The sequence below is a fragment of the Solanum lycopersicum genome, chromosome 1 (genome assembly GCF_036512215.1).
Source record: "Solanum lycopersicum chromosome 1, SLM_r2.1".
Classification (NCBI taxonomy): domain Eukaryota; kingdom Viridiplantae; phylum Streptophyta; class Magnoliopsida; order Solanales; family Solanaceae; genus Solanum; species Solanum lycopersicum.
This window is the reverse complement of record NC_090800.1, coordinates 7,202,619-7,218,473: the sequence shown is the minus strand read 5'-3', so window position 1 is coordinate 7,218,473 and position 15,855 is coordinate 7,202,619. Positions and strand designations below refer to the sequence as shown.

General features: G+C 34.7%; 1 long non-coding RNA gene across 1 annotated transcript; it reads right to left on the bottom strand.

Moving 5' to 3' along the window:
- Window positions 1–9,961: 9,961 nt before the first annotated feature.
- On the bottom strand, window positions 9,962–11,487 carry LOC104647592 (uncharacterized). The gene is made up of 3 exons (XR_741681.3): window positions 11,205–11,487; window positions 10,978–11,066; window positions 9,962–10,262 (listed from the first exon to the last, which is right to left on the bottom strand). It is a non-coding gene; the product is annotated as an uncharacterized lncRNA (long non-coding RNA).
- Window positions 11,488–15,855: the final 4,368 nt, after the last annotated feature.

The window sequence follows — 15,855 nt, the reverse complement described above, 5'->3', positions numbered from 1 at the left end:
GTATGGGCATTACGAATTTGTAGTGATGTCTTTTGGTCTTACGAATGCCCCTGCTGCGTTCATGATCTTGATGAACGGGATTTTTAAGCCATATTTGGACCTCTTCGTGATCGTATTTATTGATGATAAACTGATATACTCAAAGAGCAAGAAAGAACATGAGGAGCATTTGAGACTGGTATTGGAAATGTTGAGGGAGAAAAAGCTTTATGCCAAGTTCTCTAAGTGTGAGTTTTTGCTAGATGCAGTGTCCTTCTTGGGGCACGTGGTTTCTAAGGATGGAGTGATGGTGGATCCTTCTAAGATTGAGACAGTGAAGAATTGGGTAAGACCTACTAATGTGTCAGAAATAAGGAGCTTTGTTGGGTTAGCTAGCTACTACCGCCGATTCGTCAAGGGATTCTCTTCTATTGCTTCACAACTGACGAACTTGACTAAGAAAAATGTTCCATTTGTATGGTCGGATGAGTGTGAGGAAAGCTTTCAGAAGCTCAAGACTTTGTTGACTACCGCACCCATTCTCACCTTGCCCGTAGAGGGTAAGAACTTCATTGTTTATTGTGATGCCTCCTATTCTGGTTTAGGTGCAGTACTGATGCAAGAGAAGAATGTGATTGCTTATGCTTCAAGGCAATTAAAAGTGCATGAACGTAACTATCCAACTCATGATTTGGAATTGGCTGCGGTAGTGTTTGTATTAAAGCAATGGAGACACTATTTATATGGGGTTAAGTGTGAGGTCTACACGGATCATCGTAGCCTTCAGTATGTCTTTACTCAGAAAGATTTGAACTTGAGACAGAGGAGATGGATGGAGCTACTAAAGGACTACGATATCACTATCTTGTATCATCCGGGAAAGGCTAATGTTGTGGCAGATGCCTTAAGTAGAAAGGCAGGGAGCATGGGAAGTCTAGCTCACTTGCAAGTTTCTAGACGTCCATTGGCTAGAGAGGTACAGACCCTGGCTAACGACTTGATGAGATTAGAAGTAAATGAGAAGGGAGGATTGTTGGCTTGTGTGGAGGCAAGATCTTCCTTTCTTGACAAGATTAAGGAAAGACAGTTTGATGATGAGAAACTGCGCAGAATCCAAGATAAGGTATTGCGAGGAGAGGCTAAAGAAGCGACAATCGATGAGGAAGGTGTTTTGAGGATTAAGGGAAGGGTATGTGTACCCCGCGTCGACGATTTGATCAACACTATTCTGAAAGAGGCTCATAGTTCAAGGTATTCGATATATCCGGGTGCAACCAAGATGTACCGTGACTTAAAGCAACACTTTTGGTGGAGTAGAATGAAGCGTGATATTGTGAACTTTATCGCCAAATGTCCAAACTGTCAACAAGTAAAGTACGAACACCAGAGACCCGGAGGAACACTTCAGAGGATGCCCATTCCTGAATGGAAGTGGGAGAGAATTGCAATGGACTTCGTGGTTGGTCTTCCAAAGACATTGGGTAAGTATGACTCTATTTGGGTAATTGTTGATAGGTTAACTAAGTCTGCGCACTTCATTCCGGTCAAGGTGACTTACAATGCCGAGAAGTTAGCCAAGATCTATATCTCAGAAATCGTTCGGTTGCATGGGGTTCCACTATCCATCATATCAGATAGAGGTACGCAGTTTACTTCTAAATTTTGGAAAACATTGCATGAGGAATTGGGTACTAGGTTGGACCTTAGTACTGCATTCCATCCTCAGACCGATGGTCAGTCTGAGAGAACGATCCAAGTGTTAGAGGATATGCTTCGCGCATGTGTGATAGAGTTTGGTGGCCATTGGGATAGCTTCTTACCCTTAGCGGAGTTTTCATACAATAATAGCTATCACTCAAGCATTGATATGGCTCCATTTGAAGCATTGTATGGTAGGAGATGTAGCTCCCCCATTGGTTGGTTTGATGCGTTCGAGGTTAGACCTTGGGGTACTGATCTCTTGAGGGATTCTATGGAGAAGGTGAAATCTATTCAAGAAAAGCTTCTAGTGGCGCAAAGTAGACAAAAAGAATATGCAGATCGAAAGGTTAGAGACTTAGAGTTCATGGAGGGAGAACAAGTCTTGCTGAAGGTTTCGCCCATGAAAGGGGTGATGCGGTTTGGTAAAAGGGGTAAGCTAAGTCCAAGGTACATTGGTCCCTTTGAAGTACTTAAGCGAGTAGGGGAGGTGGCTTATGAATTAGCCTTGCCTCCAGGGCTGTCCGGAGTACATCCGGTATTCCATGTGTCGATGTTGAAAAGATACCATGGGGATGGAAACTACATTATCCGTTGGGATTCAGTTTTGCTTGATGAGAATTTGTCTTATGAGGAGGAACCTGTTGCCATTCTAGATAGGGAAATTCGCAAGTTGAGATCAAGGGAGATTGCATCCATCAAAGTTCAATGGAAGAATCGACCCGTTGAAGAAGCCACTTGGGAGAAGGAGGCAGATATGCGAGAAAGATACCCACATCTGTTTACAGACTCAGGTACTCCTTTTCGCCCTTGTTTTCCTTCTTGTGATCGTTCGGGGATGAACGATGGGTAAATTGGTATCTAATGTAACGACCTGTTTAGTCGTTTTGAGCAGTAGATTTTATTTCTGGAAAAACAGGCTGAGATGACGGAGCCCACGACGGACCGTCATGGACACGACGGATCGTCGAGGGGTCTCGTTTTAAAATACTTAGAAATTTTGAAAATTGGGTACTAAGAATCGACTCTCTGAACTCTGTGACGGACCTGCAGGACGGACCATCACAGGCACGACGAACCGTCGTGATCCGCCGTTTCAAAACACTTCAACTCTTGAGAATTTGGTACAGGGAACGATTCTCTGAATGTCATGATGGAAGTGCAGGACGGACCGTCGTAGGTACGACGGGCCGTCACAGACTCCTTAAGGAAATCGAGTCTCTGACGAACCTGCATGACGGACCGTCGCAGGCGCGACGGGCCGTCACAGGTTGCGTAATCCCAGTCTGAGTCGGATTTCTGGTTAAGTTTTAAAGGGGCGTTTTGGACTATTCCTGCTATAATTATATATTTCGTGGGTTTATATTAATAACTCAATTTCTTGGGGGATAAAATAGGTAACCTTGAGTTAAATTGTGGGTTATTATTGTCATCTTTTACACTTAATTACATGTTAATTAGGGTAAAAGAAAGAGGGTTTGAATAAAGAAGATAGAAAGAACAAGAGAAAGAGAGAGAAAGTTGAACGAGAGAGAGGATCGAACGAGAGGAAAAACACAAAGATTGGGAAATTGCTTGCTTGATCACGAATCTTCGGTGGAGGTAGGTTATGGTTTTCATGCTTTCATAGTAAGCTCTTAATAAAGAATGATATGTATTGATAGTATTGTAAACCCTGCTATGTGCTTAATTGTATGCTTGCATGAACGTGATTATATAATTGTGATTATATTAAGCATGATGAAGCTATTGAATCCCAAATCTTGATAAAAACCTAATCTCTTGTTAATGATGATGCCTTGGTAAGGGAGATGGCTTGATGAACTAAAGTAATGAGATTGATGATGCCTTGGTATAAAAGAAGGCTTGATGAATTGATAGAATGAGATTAGGGGATCGGGTGTCACGAACCGACACGTAGAATTAGGGGATCGAGTGTCACGAACCGACACGTAGAATTAGGGGATCGGGTGTCACGAACCGACACGTAGAATTAGGGGATCGGGTGTCATGAACCGACACGTAGAATTAGGGGATCGGGTGTCACGAACCGACACGTAGAATTAGGGGATCGGATGTCACGAACCGACACGTAGATTTAGGGGATCGGGTGTCACGAACCGACACGTAGATTTAGGGGATCGGGTGTCACGAACCGACACGTAGATTTAGGGGATCGGAGTGTCACGTACCGACACAAGAGGATTAATGAATATGAGGGAGCGGAGTGTCACGTACCGACACAAGAGAAATAAAGATACTGAATCTTGAAAGATGTTAATATACTCAATCTAATGAACATGATTCCCAAATGAGTATGGTATTGAGGCTTGAGTCCTCATGTGTGAACTTGACGGTAATTGTTAATGATATAGTACTTATTGTTGCTACAAGTTGAGTATCATAGTTTATTTTATGATATTACTCGATATATATTGTTTTCTATTTTGAGTTGGCCGATGATATCTACTCAGTACCCGTGCTTTGTACTGACCCCTACTTTTATTGTTTTCTTCTTGTTTATTTGTGGAGTGTAGCAAACGTGCCGTCGTCTTCGACTCAACAGTAATTCAAGCCAGTCTTACTACATCGGAAATTCAGGGTGAGCTAATGCTTCTAGCTTGGACTGGATCTTCTTCTTCAAGTCTTGATGCCTTGAACTTCGGGCATGGACTAGCTTCTTATGTATTTTTAGCTTTTAGAATACTCTTAGTTTAGTCATTTGATCGTAGATGTTCTTGTGGTGATGACTTCCAGATTTTGGGGATAATAATAGTTATTGATTTTATTAATGAGTTAAGTCTTCCGCATTACTTTCTGTTGATATTATATTGAAATGTTAAGGTTTAGATTGGTTGGTTCGCTCACATAGAAGGGTAAATGTGGGTGCCAGTCGCGGCCCGGTTTTGGGTCGTGACAGAAACAGAACCCTTCCTAGATGGTGGCTCCGTAAAATTAGTTACTCATCTAATATCTGTAACAAATATTAGTTTTACGTATGAGAACTTATTGAAACAGAACCCTTCCTAGAAGGTGGCTGCGTAGATTAGTTACTCCACTAATATTTGTTAATTGTAAGTTGTAACTTATAAGTTCTATTGAATAAATTTTTTTATACAATTATTGTTTTGAATTTTAATTTTAATATATACAATTAATTATATATACTAAAGTACTAAACTAATTTTAAAATACTTAATTTAAAGTTTACAATTTACATTACTTTAAAATATTTAAATTACAAATTTAAACTTCTCAAATTTGAAATTTAAAACTTTAAAGTTGAAACTTGAAATTTGAAAAATGAATCTTAAAATTTGAAAATTGAAACTTTAAATTAGAAAATTTATTTTGATATTTGAAAATCAAAAATTAAATTTAAAATTTATTAGCTAAAGACGTACCATTTCAATAAAAATATATAAATATTAAAAAAAAAAGAATCCACCGTCCCATGTCATCCCGTCTCGTCCCGTCCCCCCAAATCCTATCCCATCCCATATAGTGGGACGGAATGGGACCTATTTTCGTCCCCCCAATCCCGGTCCCGGATGAAATCCCCCCTCCCCGTCCCCCGTCCCGTCCCCCTTCGTCCCGTCCCCCAGTCCCCTTCCCCGTCCCCTTGCCAGCCCTACCCTCGATCATCATTCACTTCATATACAAACTGACGTTTCTAGAATTATTTGTTTCTTTTGATATCTTTCTTAATAGATTTTTATTAGCAAAAAATTACTTTTTTACCCTTGGTAGTCCTAGGCTTTACTCATCTATATAATAAAATATATTAAATAATAAATAAAAAATATATACAATATAAAAATAAATATAAAAATTCATAATCTAATATTTAATATGTTTTTTACTCTCGACAAATGACACTAATTTATTATAATTCAAGATTGTAAGAAGTAAAAATCAAGAATAAAAAGTGCAACTCACTGTTATATGAAATTCGATCCGTAGATTATCTAATGTGGAAATTTCCTAAGTATATGATATATAGTTCTCTGCAAATTAGTTTTTGATTCCATATATTTATACTATTTCAAAATTTATCCCGTTAATTGGTTATGTATTTTCTTAAACTACAATTATGCGGTCATTATTTATCAATTCTTACATTATCAACTCTATATTCCTTTTTTTTTTATCTATTTAGAATTGTGCTATTTTTATTTTCTTATTTAAGTCACAATTTTTAAAGATAAAATAGATATTATGTTGTAGATAAAATAGGTTTAGTAAAATTATGTGAATACTTATGTTTAAAAATATTATATCTAATTTAAAAGAAAATTATATACATGGAATTAAGATAAAATAAATATTATTTTGAAGATAAAATAGGTTAAATAAAACTATATACACACTTATGTTTAAGTAACATTACATATAATAAAAAAGGAAATTACATACATGAAATATTGTAGAATTATAGTGAAGTCGTTCTAGTAGTAACAAACATAGATGAACGATTCGAATTGTCAAGAGTATAAAAAGTAAAAGTATTTTTCACATTATTATTATAATCAAACCAATACAAATTGATTGTCAAAAATAATATAAAATGAGTTTGTGGGCTACACATGAAACAAATTATGTTGTGACTCTTGAAAATGAAAATTGAATTCTTCTAGAAAAATATTGTGACAATTAATTATACAATTATAAATTTAGAATTTTGTCATAATAATGTTTAAAATTACAAAATTGTCATTGGTCGTCCTCATCATCGCTCTTCTATATCTTCTATATAACTAGATAATTGAAGGCCCGTTCAGGGCCCAATATAATAATTATCTTTTTTTCAATTTTAAGTTAAAGAAATTATCCAAATTAATATCTTATTTTATTATAGTTTCTAAAAGATTTCTACTATATAAAGAATTACAAAAATCTCCTCTTAAATACATTTGTATCCTCTTTCAGACACAGCAATATCTCCAGTCCAATACATTCCTATCCTCTCTTTAATACAGCTTTATACCATCTTGAATACATCCTTATCTTCTATCTGATACATCTCTCCCCTCTTGGATACATACATATTCTCTCTCAAATACACCCCTCCCCTCTCGAATTCATCTGTGAGCTATGTGTCTGCAAGTTTTCTCAATAGCAATATATTACGATCGATGTATCCGCATGTGTGCTGATTTATCTGAAATTATTTAATTCTAAAAAAATTTATAATTTGTAAAAAGTAGGGATATGATGTATTTAACTCTTTACACTATGAAAATTTTACTTTAAAATAATTTACGTGACATACATTTCTTTGTAGTTAGTTTTAAAAGAATAGTGTATAATATATTTAAATAACATTTTGACTTTAAAATATTTATTTTATTCTTAGTAAGATGATTTATAGTCATATGAACATCTATGGTTTGTTTTAGACAACGAATTTTAAAATTGTTTTTTTCTTTTAAAAAAAATCTCCATGTTAAGCTAAATTAAAATTATATAAACTGAAAGGGAGTGAATACAAACTTTAGATCAATTTCATATTTATAAAATATAAGTTTTTGTAACTATTTTGTCTTTTAACAAAATTTAAAATGAAAATAATTCACAATTATTTTTATAGTTTTTTTTTTGGTTTAATCAATAATCTATCGATAATAATAAAAAAATCTAATTTAGATAAAGGCAATAAAGTATTTTAATTTTTAAATTCAAGTATTAATATCAATAAAGAAAACATTTATTTTTTAGTTGTAAAACATTCATAATTTAATATTTAATGTGTTCCTTACTCTCGACGAATGACACTAATTTATAATAATTTAAGATTGCAAGAAGTATAAATCAAGACTAAAAAGTGCAACTCATTATTATATGAAGGTCAATATGTAATTTATTTATTGTGGAAGTTTCATATGTATATAATATATAATTCTATGTCAAATTAATTTTTGTTTCCATATATATATATATATATATATATATATATATATATATATATATATATATATATATATATATATATTCTATTTATAAATTTATACCGTTAATTGGTTATATGTTTTATTAAACTATAACTATGCACTCATTATTTTGTCATTTTTTTTATTCTTACATTATCAACTCGATTTTTTATCTCTTAGAATTGTGATATTTTTGTTTTCTTATTTAAGTGACAATTATTAACATAAAACAAATTTTATTTTGGAGATTAAATAAGTACTTATTTGGAGGTAAAATAAGAAAAAAAATTTACTAACCTACAACCACGAAGATCCACTTTGAAACCCAGTGACGAAGAAAACTTTAAAACTCTTAGCCGCGAAATAAGGGAGAAGGAGCAAAATCATTAATGGAAAATAATGAAATGAGGGGAAAAAAGAGTAGTAAAGACTTAAGGATTTAGTCTGTGGCAGTGGAACCCTATTGGCGTGCAATATGGAATTCAGTTGGCACTTAACAACTTTCGTTAATAAGAAAGACACTTTTGATTCAATAGTTTGACGGAAAGGGTAGTTTGGAGCCGAAATATAGTTTAAGAGTCAATATGAACTATTTCAGATAGTTTAAGAGTATTTTTTTACCGTTTTCCTTTTAGTCTAAGTGGCAGTGGAACCCTATTGGCGTGCAATGTGACATTCACATGACATTTAACAACTTCCATTAATAAGAATTGCACCTTTGACCCAATAGTTAGACGGGACGGAGAGTTTTGAGCCGAAATATAATTTAAGGATATATATGAACTATTTCGAATAGTTTAAGGATATTTTTGACCATTTTCTGTTAAAACGATATGAATACTTATGTTTAAAAAGCATTTTATATAATTTAAACGAAAATTACATTATGGAAGATGATAGGTTATACTGAATATGTAGTAGTAGCAATAAACATATATGAACTATTTAAATTATATAAAAATTTTGTACATTATTATAATCAAACAACTACAAATTAATTTTTAAAAATTAAATGAAATGATTATGTGGAGTCACACATGAAACAAAATCTTTTGTGACTCTTGAAAAATATTATTGAATTCTTCTAGAAAATTATTTTGACCACTAATTGTACAATTATAAAGTTATAGCTTTGCCCTTAAAAAATATTTAAAATTATAATATTTCCATTGGTCGTCCTAATCATGGCTCTTTTATGTAATAGATAGAAATAAAAAATATAATATGCCAACGTGTAGTCTTATTTGTTGTCTAAGATAGATTAATTTAAATGACCAAATCACATATAAACACTATTATATAAAGTAAATTAAAATATTACTATCTTGAACATAGTAACTACAAAATGTCTATATATTTTGCAAACGTCATACTATTGGATGTTGTAGTGGAATATTTACATATGTGAAAGTACTAATTACACTTACATTTATAAATCAAACACTAACAAAGCATCTTATATGTTGTGATCAATTTCTTCTGAATTGTCTTTGATCAAAATTACATGTTACATTTTAAATTAGGATGAAGAAAGTAGAATACGAAAGAAAAGAAAAACAAGTTTCGCAGACAATAGAGAGCGTTGGAGAAGAAAGAAGAAGAAAACATAGCAAGATGGAGAAGTAGAAGAAGATAAAAAAGACGTTTACCTGAAATTCAATCATTGGAGAAGATGTGAAATGTAATCTTTTGATGTCAAACTTCTTTTCATTTAGAAATAAACCTTTTTAAATGCTAAAAATATAAATAAAATATGTTTTCATACTTAACATCGCTTTGCCAAAGCACTCGCTTCTCAACAATTCACCTCTTGAAGTGATGAAGCAATTGATTTTTTGTATACTTATTATTAGCATAACAAATGAGGTATGAAACTAAAACTATTAGATACTTTGGTATGTTTAAGGTTTAATGTAACTCGTTCTACTTAAGTACTACTACTGAACATACAACAATATATATACCCAATTTAGTCTTCATGTGAAATTGTTGGGTGAAGAGGATAGGTTTAGACATACTAAGACTATTTGGGATTATCAAATACATTGTGCCATGTCACAAAAACAAATTATAACAATATATATTCGCTTTTCTGCACTTAATTCTACCTATTAACAAAAAAATTTAGTATTGAAAATTGCAGGCTGCAATATAGGAAAAAATACTCTCAAATAGTCATCTTATAAGTTTACGCATAGGACTATTATATTGCTCTCTTTGTATGTCCTAAAGCTTCGTACAAACTAAAATTAGATAGATACACCAAAACAAAGAATATGTGGAATGAATATGCTAATTTTGTTAGGATTGACATAGTAAACAGTGGCAACTCATTGCACCAAATGTACTCAATATAAAACACAAATAAGAATTGCATATACCTGAAACTTAAAAGAGTTCTCACACGAACATATAAAATACCAGACCTATAAAATAACTGACACACTAACATACATATTCAAGTAGTAACTACAAACTAAGGAAACAATCTTTTTATGAGCCTCAATGCATATTTTATCTTTCTTGATGACATGAATTAAAGCTTCTACACAAAGTTTAAAAAAAATTGTTCTTTTATGTAATTTGTCAAATGAATTAGTAATTTACCTGTAACAACCAATATTTATTCCATCTTGTCAAATGCACTCAATTGGCCTGACGGGGTGCAAAAATAAAAATTAGAGAGCTATAAATTTAACAATATATAAGTTTCATCTAGGAGAAATTTGCATTAATTGACAACTTGCAAAAGAGAAGTTCAAGGCCTCTAGTATAACATATCAATGTTTATAAGATAAACTGATATTTTATAATTGGATGACTCGACTTCTGAGACATATTAATCATTTTCAATTTGAAAGTTATCAACAAAATTAACTTTCAAATATAATCAAAATATCCCACTAAACAACACTATTATTTTACTCCTAATCATATCATTTGTTCACGCCAATGTAGATATAAAATTCATTAGCTTACAAGATTCAAAGTTTCCGTCGCAACGTTTCGACTTTGAAATAGCTTAGAAAACTATTTGAATCTATTTTCTATGGAGCATTGAATTTTTTTTTGAAAATCCTATAATGCAGAATTTCTCTTGACGTAAAAGAGCATACACTAAAATTAAGAAGTACTATAAAAGTGTCAAGTGAAAAAAACATGAAAAATAATCCCTATTCAAGTTGTTGGTTCAGTCTAGCTACAAATTGCTTCTTGTTTAATTCAATTTTCTAACAACTAAATAAAATTTGAATAAATAAGTATCTATTGTATATATAAAAGGACAAACATTTTCATCAAGGAAGCAACATGTTATACTTCAAAAAGATCTGAAACAGAGCATCAAAACTGAAGAAACTCTAATACTCACCCATTTGCAATTTCTCCGACGTAATTTCTAGTCAATTTACACACTCTTCCACCTTGATCAAACTAACTATTTAACGTAATTTCAATCCCCTTAATAAATACCAAAAAAGAAACATTTAGAGAGATAGGATTGACAGAAATATAAGATAGAACCATAATATCCATCCAACTAAGAAAGTGAAAAGAATTTTGCTCCAAACAACGCAAAAAGGAAGCATCAATTCGTACCTTGTTTAAAAAAAATCAGAGAATTTTCATAAAAATGGGTGAATCGAGATTCGTTTGAAGTGTTTGATTTAATCGGAGTCAAATTCTGTGTGATTTGTTCTTCAATTCGATTGGTTGATGATAACTACTCGAGGATTTGGCCATGGAGGAGTAAGGAGATGATGATACTTTCTTATTGCAATGCGATTATTTTGGAGGAGAGTGAGAGAGTGGAGAGAAGATACTTCTATAGTGAAGTAAATCTTCTATAATGAACATAAAATATCTTTTGCCAAATTTTCATGAGGGCTACCAAATTATAATTACAATTTTACCCTTGTATGCCTGATATAATGTCTATTTTGTCAGTTATCGTCCTCTCCATCACACTTTTATATAACTAGATATTAGGTGTCCACACTAGCGCAGGCCCAATGTATGTTAGTTTTTTTCTTTTAATTTATGTGACACAAATGAAATTTGAAAAAGTGAACTAAATTTTTTATATGTGTTTTTTTAAAAAATATTTTAAATTGTTAATTTATGTACCTTTTGTGTCGTTTTCGAATAATATATGTTACTACATCTGTTTTATTTTATGTGATTTTAGGAAAGTCAAAGTAATTTCTTATATGATTCATTTTTATTTGTCATTTTACTGTGATTCATAGTACTTTTTAGTTCTTACATTATTTTCAAACAATATATGCAACTTTTTTTTTGTTTCAATAAAAATAAGGGAGTCAACCACATTTCATTATGTTTTTTAATTATATTTTTCTAAAAATATCTTAAATTGTTACATTGCGTTTTTAAACTTTTTCTAATGTAATTTTCAAATACGTAACAAATTAGAAATTAAAATGAAGAATTAAAGTTTTTAAATCATTATTTATATTAAAGGGATAATGCCCAAGTACCCCCTCAACCTATGCCCGAAATCTCAAAGACACACGTATACTATACTAAGGTCCTATTACCCCCCTGAACTTATTTTATTAATAATTTTTTACCCCTTTTTAGCTTACGTGGCACTATCTTGTGGGCCCAACGATGGTTGACTTTTTTTCGAACTAGTGCCACGTAGGCTAAAAAGGGGTAGAAAATTACATATAAAATAAGCTCAGGGGGGTAATAGGACCTTAGTATAGTATAAGTGTGTCTCTGGGATTTCGGGCATAGGTTGAGGGGGTACTTGGGTATTTTTCCTATATTAAAATATTCAAATCTATAAAACTCCACACACACACGCACACATGCACACACACACATACATGCACACGCACACGCGCACACACGCGCGCGCGCACACACACACACAGACTCAGACGCACACACGCACACACACACGCACACGCACATGCACACGCGCACGCACACACACACGCACACGCGCACACACACACACTTTCTCTCTCTCATCACTACAGTGAGAGCAACTCCAGCTAGTATCCTAGCGGAATGTGGCACTGGTTCGTTTCATGGGAACACACACAAACATGAGACAGATAAACGATGAACAAAAAAATATCAAAGTAAAAAACTGACAAAAGTTCGAATGAAGTAAGAAGAAAAAGAAGTATCAAAGAAGAAGACGATGTATCAGACAAATTTTAGAAAGTTAAATTTTGAAATTCAAAATTCAAAATTGCATATTAGTGTTTGAAATGTGTTTGATTGAGTGAGAAACAATTTGAAATTAAAATTGGATATTTAGTGTAACTGTAACATCCTGTTTAGTCGTTTTGAGCAGTAGATTTTATTTTTGGATAAACTGGCTGAAACGATGGAACCCACGACGGACCGTCATGGGCACGACAGACCGTCGAGGATGTCTCGTTCCAAAATACTTAGAATTCTGAAAATTGAGTACTGAAATCGACTCTCTGAACTTCGTAACGGAATGGCAGGACGGACCGTCGTGGGCACGACGGACCGTCACAGACCCTTTAATGGAATGGAGTCTCTGAACTCTGTGACGGAGCAGCAGGACGGACCGTCGCAGGCACGACGGCCCGTCACAGGCTGCGTAATCCCAAGCTGGGTCGGATTTCTGTTAAGTAATTTAAGGGGGCGTTTTGGACTATTCCTGCTTCAATTATAAAGTTAGTGGGTTAATGTTAATAAGTCTAACTACTTGGGGGTTAAAAGAGGTAACCTTGAGTTAATTAGTGGGTTATTATTGCCATCTTTTATACTTAATTATATGCTAATTAGGGTAAAAGAAAGAGGGTTTGAATAAGAAAAATAGAAAGAACAAGAGAGGGAAAAACGATTGCTAGAGAGAGACGAACAAAGAGGAAAAACAAAAGCTTGGGGAATTGGCTTGCTTGATCAAAATTCTTCGGTGGAGGTAGGTTATGGTTTTTATACTATTCGTAATTAACTCTTAATAGTAAATGATATGTGTTGGGTTGTATTGTAAAGTCTTCTATATGCTTAATTGTATGCTTGCATGAATGTGATTATATAATTGTGATGAAATAAGCATGATGAAGCTATTGAATCCCAAATCTTGAAAACCCCTTGTTAATGATGATGCTTTGGTATAGAAGAAGGCTTGATGATCTAAAGTAATGAGAATGGTGATGCCTTTGTATAAAAGAAGGATTGATGAATTAACAGAATGAGATTAGTGGAGCGAGTATCACGAACCAACACGTAGAATTAGGGGATCGGGTGTCACGAACCGACACGTAGAATTAGGGGATCGGGTGTCACGAACCGACACATAGAATTAGGGGATCGGGTGTCACGAACCGACACGTAGAATTAGGGGATCGGGTGTCACGAACCGATACGTAAAATTAGGGGATCGGGTGTCACGAACTGACACGTAGAATTAGGGGATCGGGTGTCACGAATCGGCATGTAGAATTAGGGGATCGGGTGTCACGAACTGACACGTAGAATTAGGGGATCGAGTGTTACAAACCAACACGTAGAATTAGGGGATCGGAGTGTCACGTTCCGACACATAGTAGTAGGGGAGCGGAGTGTCACGTGCCGACACAAGAGGAATAAAGATAATGAATCTTGAAATTATGGTAATAAATTCGAATGAATAAAACCTAATTCCCAAATGAGTATGGTATTGAGGCTTGAGTCCTCATGAGTGTATTTGACGTTATTTATCAAAGATTCTTGTACATGTTGCTACAGATTGAGTATTGTAGTTGATTTATGATATGATCTGATATATATTGTTTTCTATTTTGAGTTGGCCGATGATATCTAAGTAACCGTGTTTTGTACTGACCCCTACTTGTATGTTTCTTTTCTTGTTATTTGTGGAGTGCAGCAAACGTGCCGTCGTCTTCAACTCAATCGCAACTCTAGCCAGTCTCCATTACACCGGATTTCAGGGTGAGCTAACGCTTCTAGCCTTGACTGGATCTTCTTCTTCATGTCTCGATGCCTTGAACTTCCGGCATGGACTAGCTTTTTACTTATTTTAGCTTCTTCGATACTCTTAGATTAGTAATTTGAGGATAGATGTTCTTGTGATGATGACTTCCAGATTTTGGGGATAATAATAAATGTTTGTGTTTTTGAAGTTATTTGATTTATTTTGTTAATGAGTTTTTAAGTCTTCCGCAAGGTATTTAGTTCCTTATGTTTGAAATGATGGGGTTTAGACTGGTTGGTTCGCTCACATAGGGGGATAAATGTGGGTGCCACTCACGGCCCGGTTTGGGTCGTGACAAACTTGGTATCAGAGTATTAGGTTCGTTGGTCTCATCACACAAGAACGAGTCTAGTAGAGTCTTAAGGAGCGGTTGGGGGACGCCTTTACTTTTCTTTGAGAGGCTATAAGACTTTAGGAAAATTTCATTCTTTCTTTCTTTCGTTTTATTACTTGGATCCAATTGGTATCTAGGCGATACAAATTGGTATCTGACCATCTTCAATCTATTTCGCAGATGGTTAGAACTAGAGCAACGACTGCGCCAACACCAACATCGGCAAGACAAGAAGCGTCTGAGCCAGCCACTGGGGCTGTAGCTCGAGGAAGAATAGCGGCAAGAGGCCGTGGTAGAGGTCGTGGGAGGACGTCCTCTAGAGGAAGAGGACGAGCACCTAGCCCATCTAATACTAGGGCGGTGACTCCTCCACCGACTGAAGAAGTAGTAAGAGATGGTGAGGAAGGGGAAACTGAGCAGGTGTAGAACGAGGAACTACCACCCCAACCTACCCCAGAAATGATAAATCAGGTTCTTGCCTATCTTAGTGGGTTATCTGATCAAGGTCAAACACCTCCAGTGTTTTCTGCACCAGCACCTCAGGGTCCGGAAGTACAACAGGCAACTGTTGCGGCTCCCCGCATGGATGTTCCATTGGAAATAGGCACGTTTCCTCGTCTGACTACAGGGCCTATAATGACAAATGATCAACATAAACTTTTCAGTAAGTTCTTGAAATTGAAACCTCCAGTCTTCAAGGGTGCTGAATCTGAGGACGCCTATGATTTTCTGGTTGACTGTCATGAGCTACTACACAAGATGGGTATAGTAGAACGGTTTGGTGTTGAGTTTGTGACATATCAGTTTCAAGGGAACGCCAAAATGTGGTGGCAGTCACATGTTGAGTGTCAACCAACAGAGGCACCACCTATGACTTGGGCATCATTCTCTAGCTTGTTTATGAAGAAGTATATCCCTCGGACTTTGAG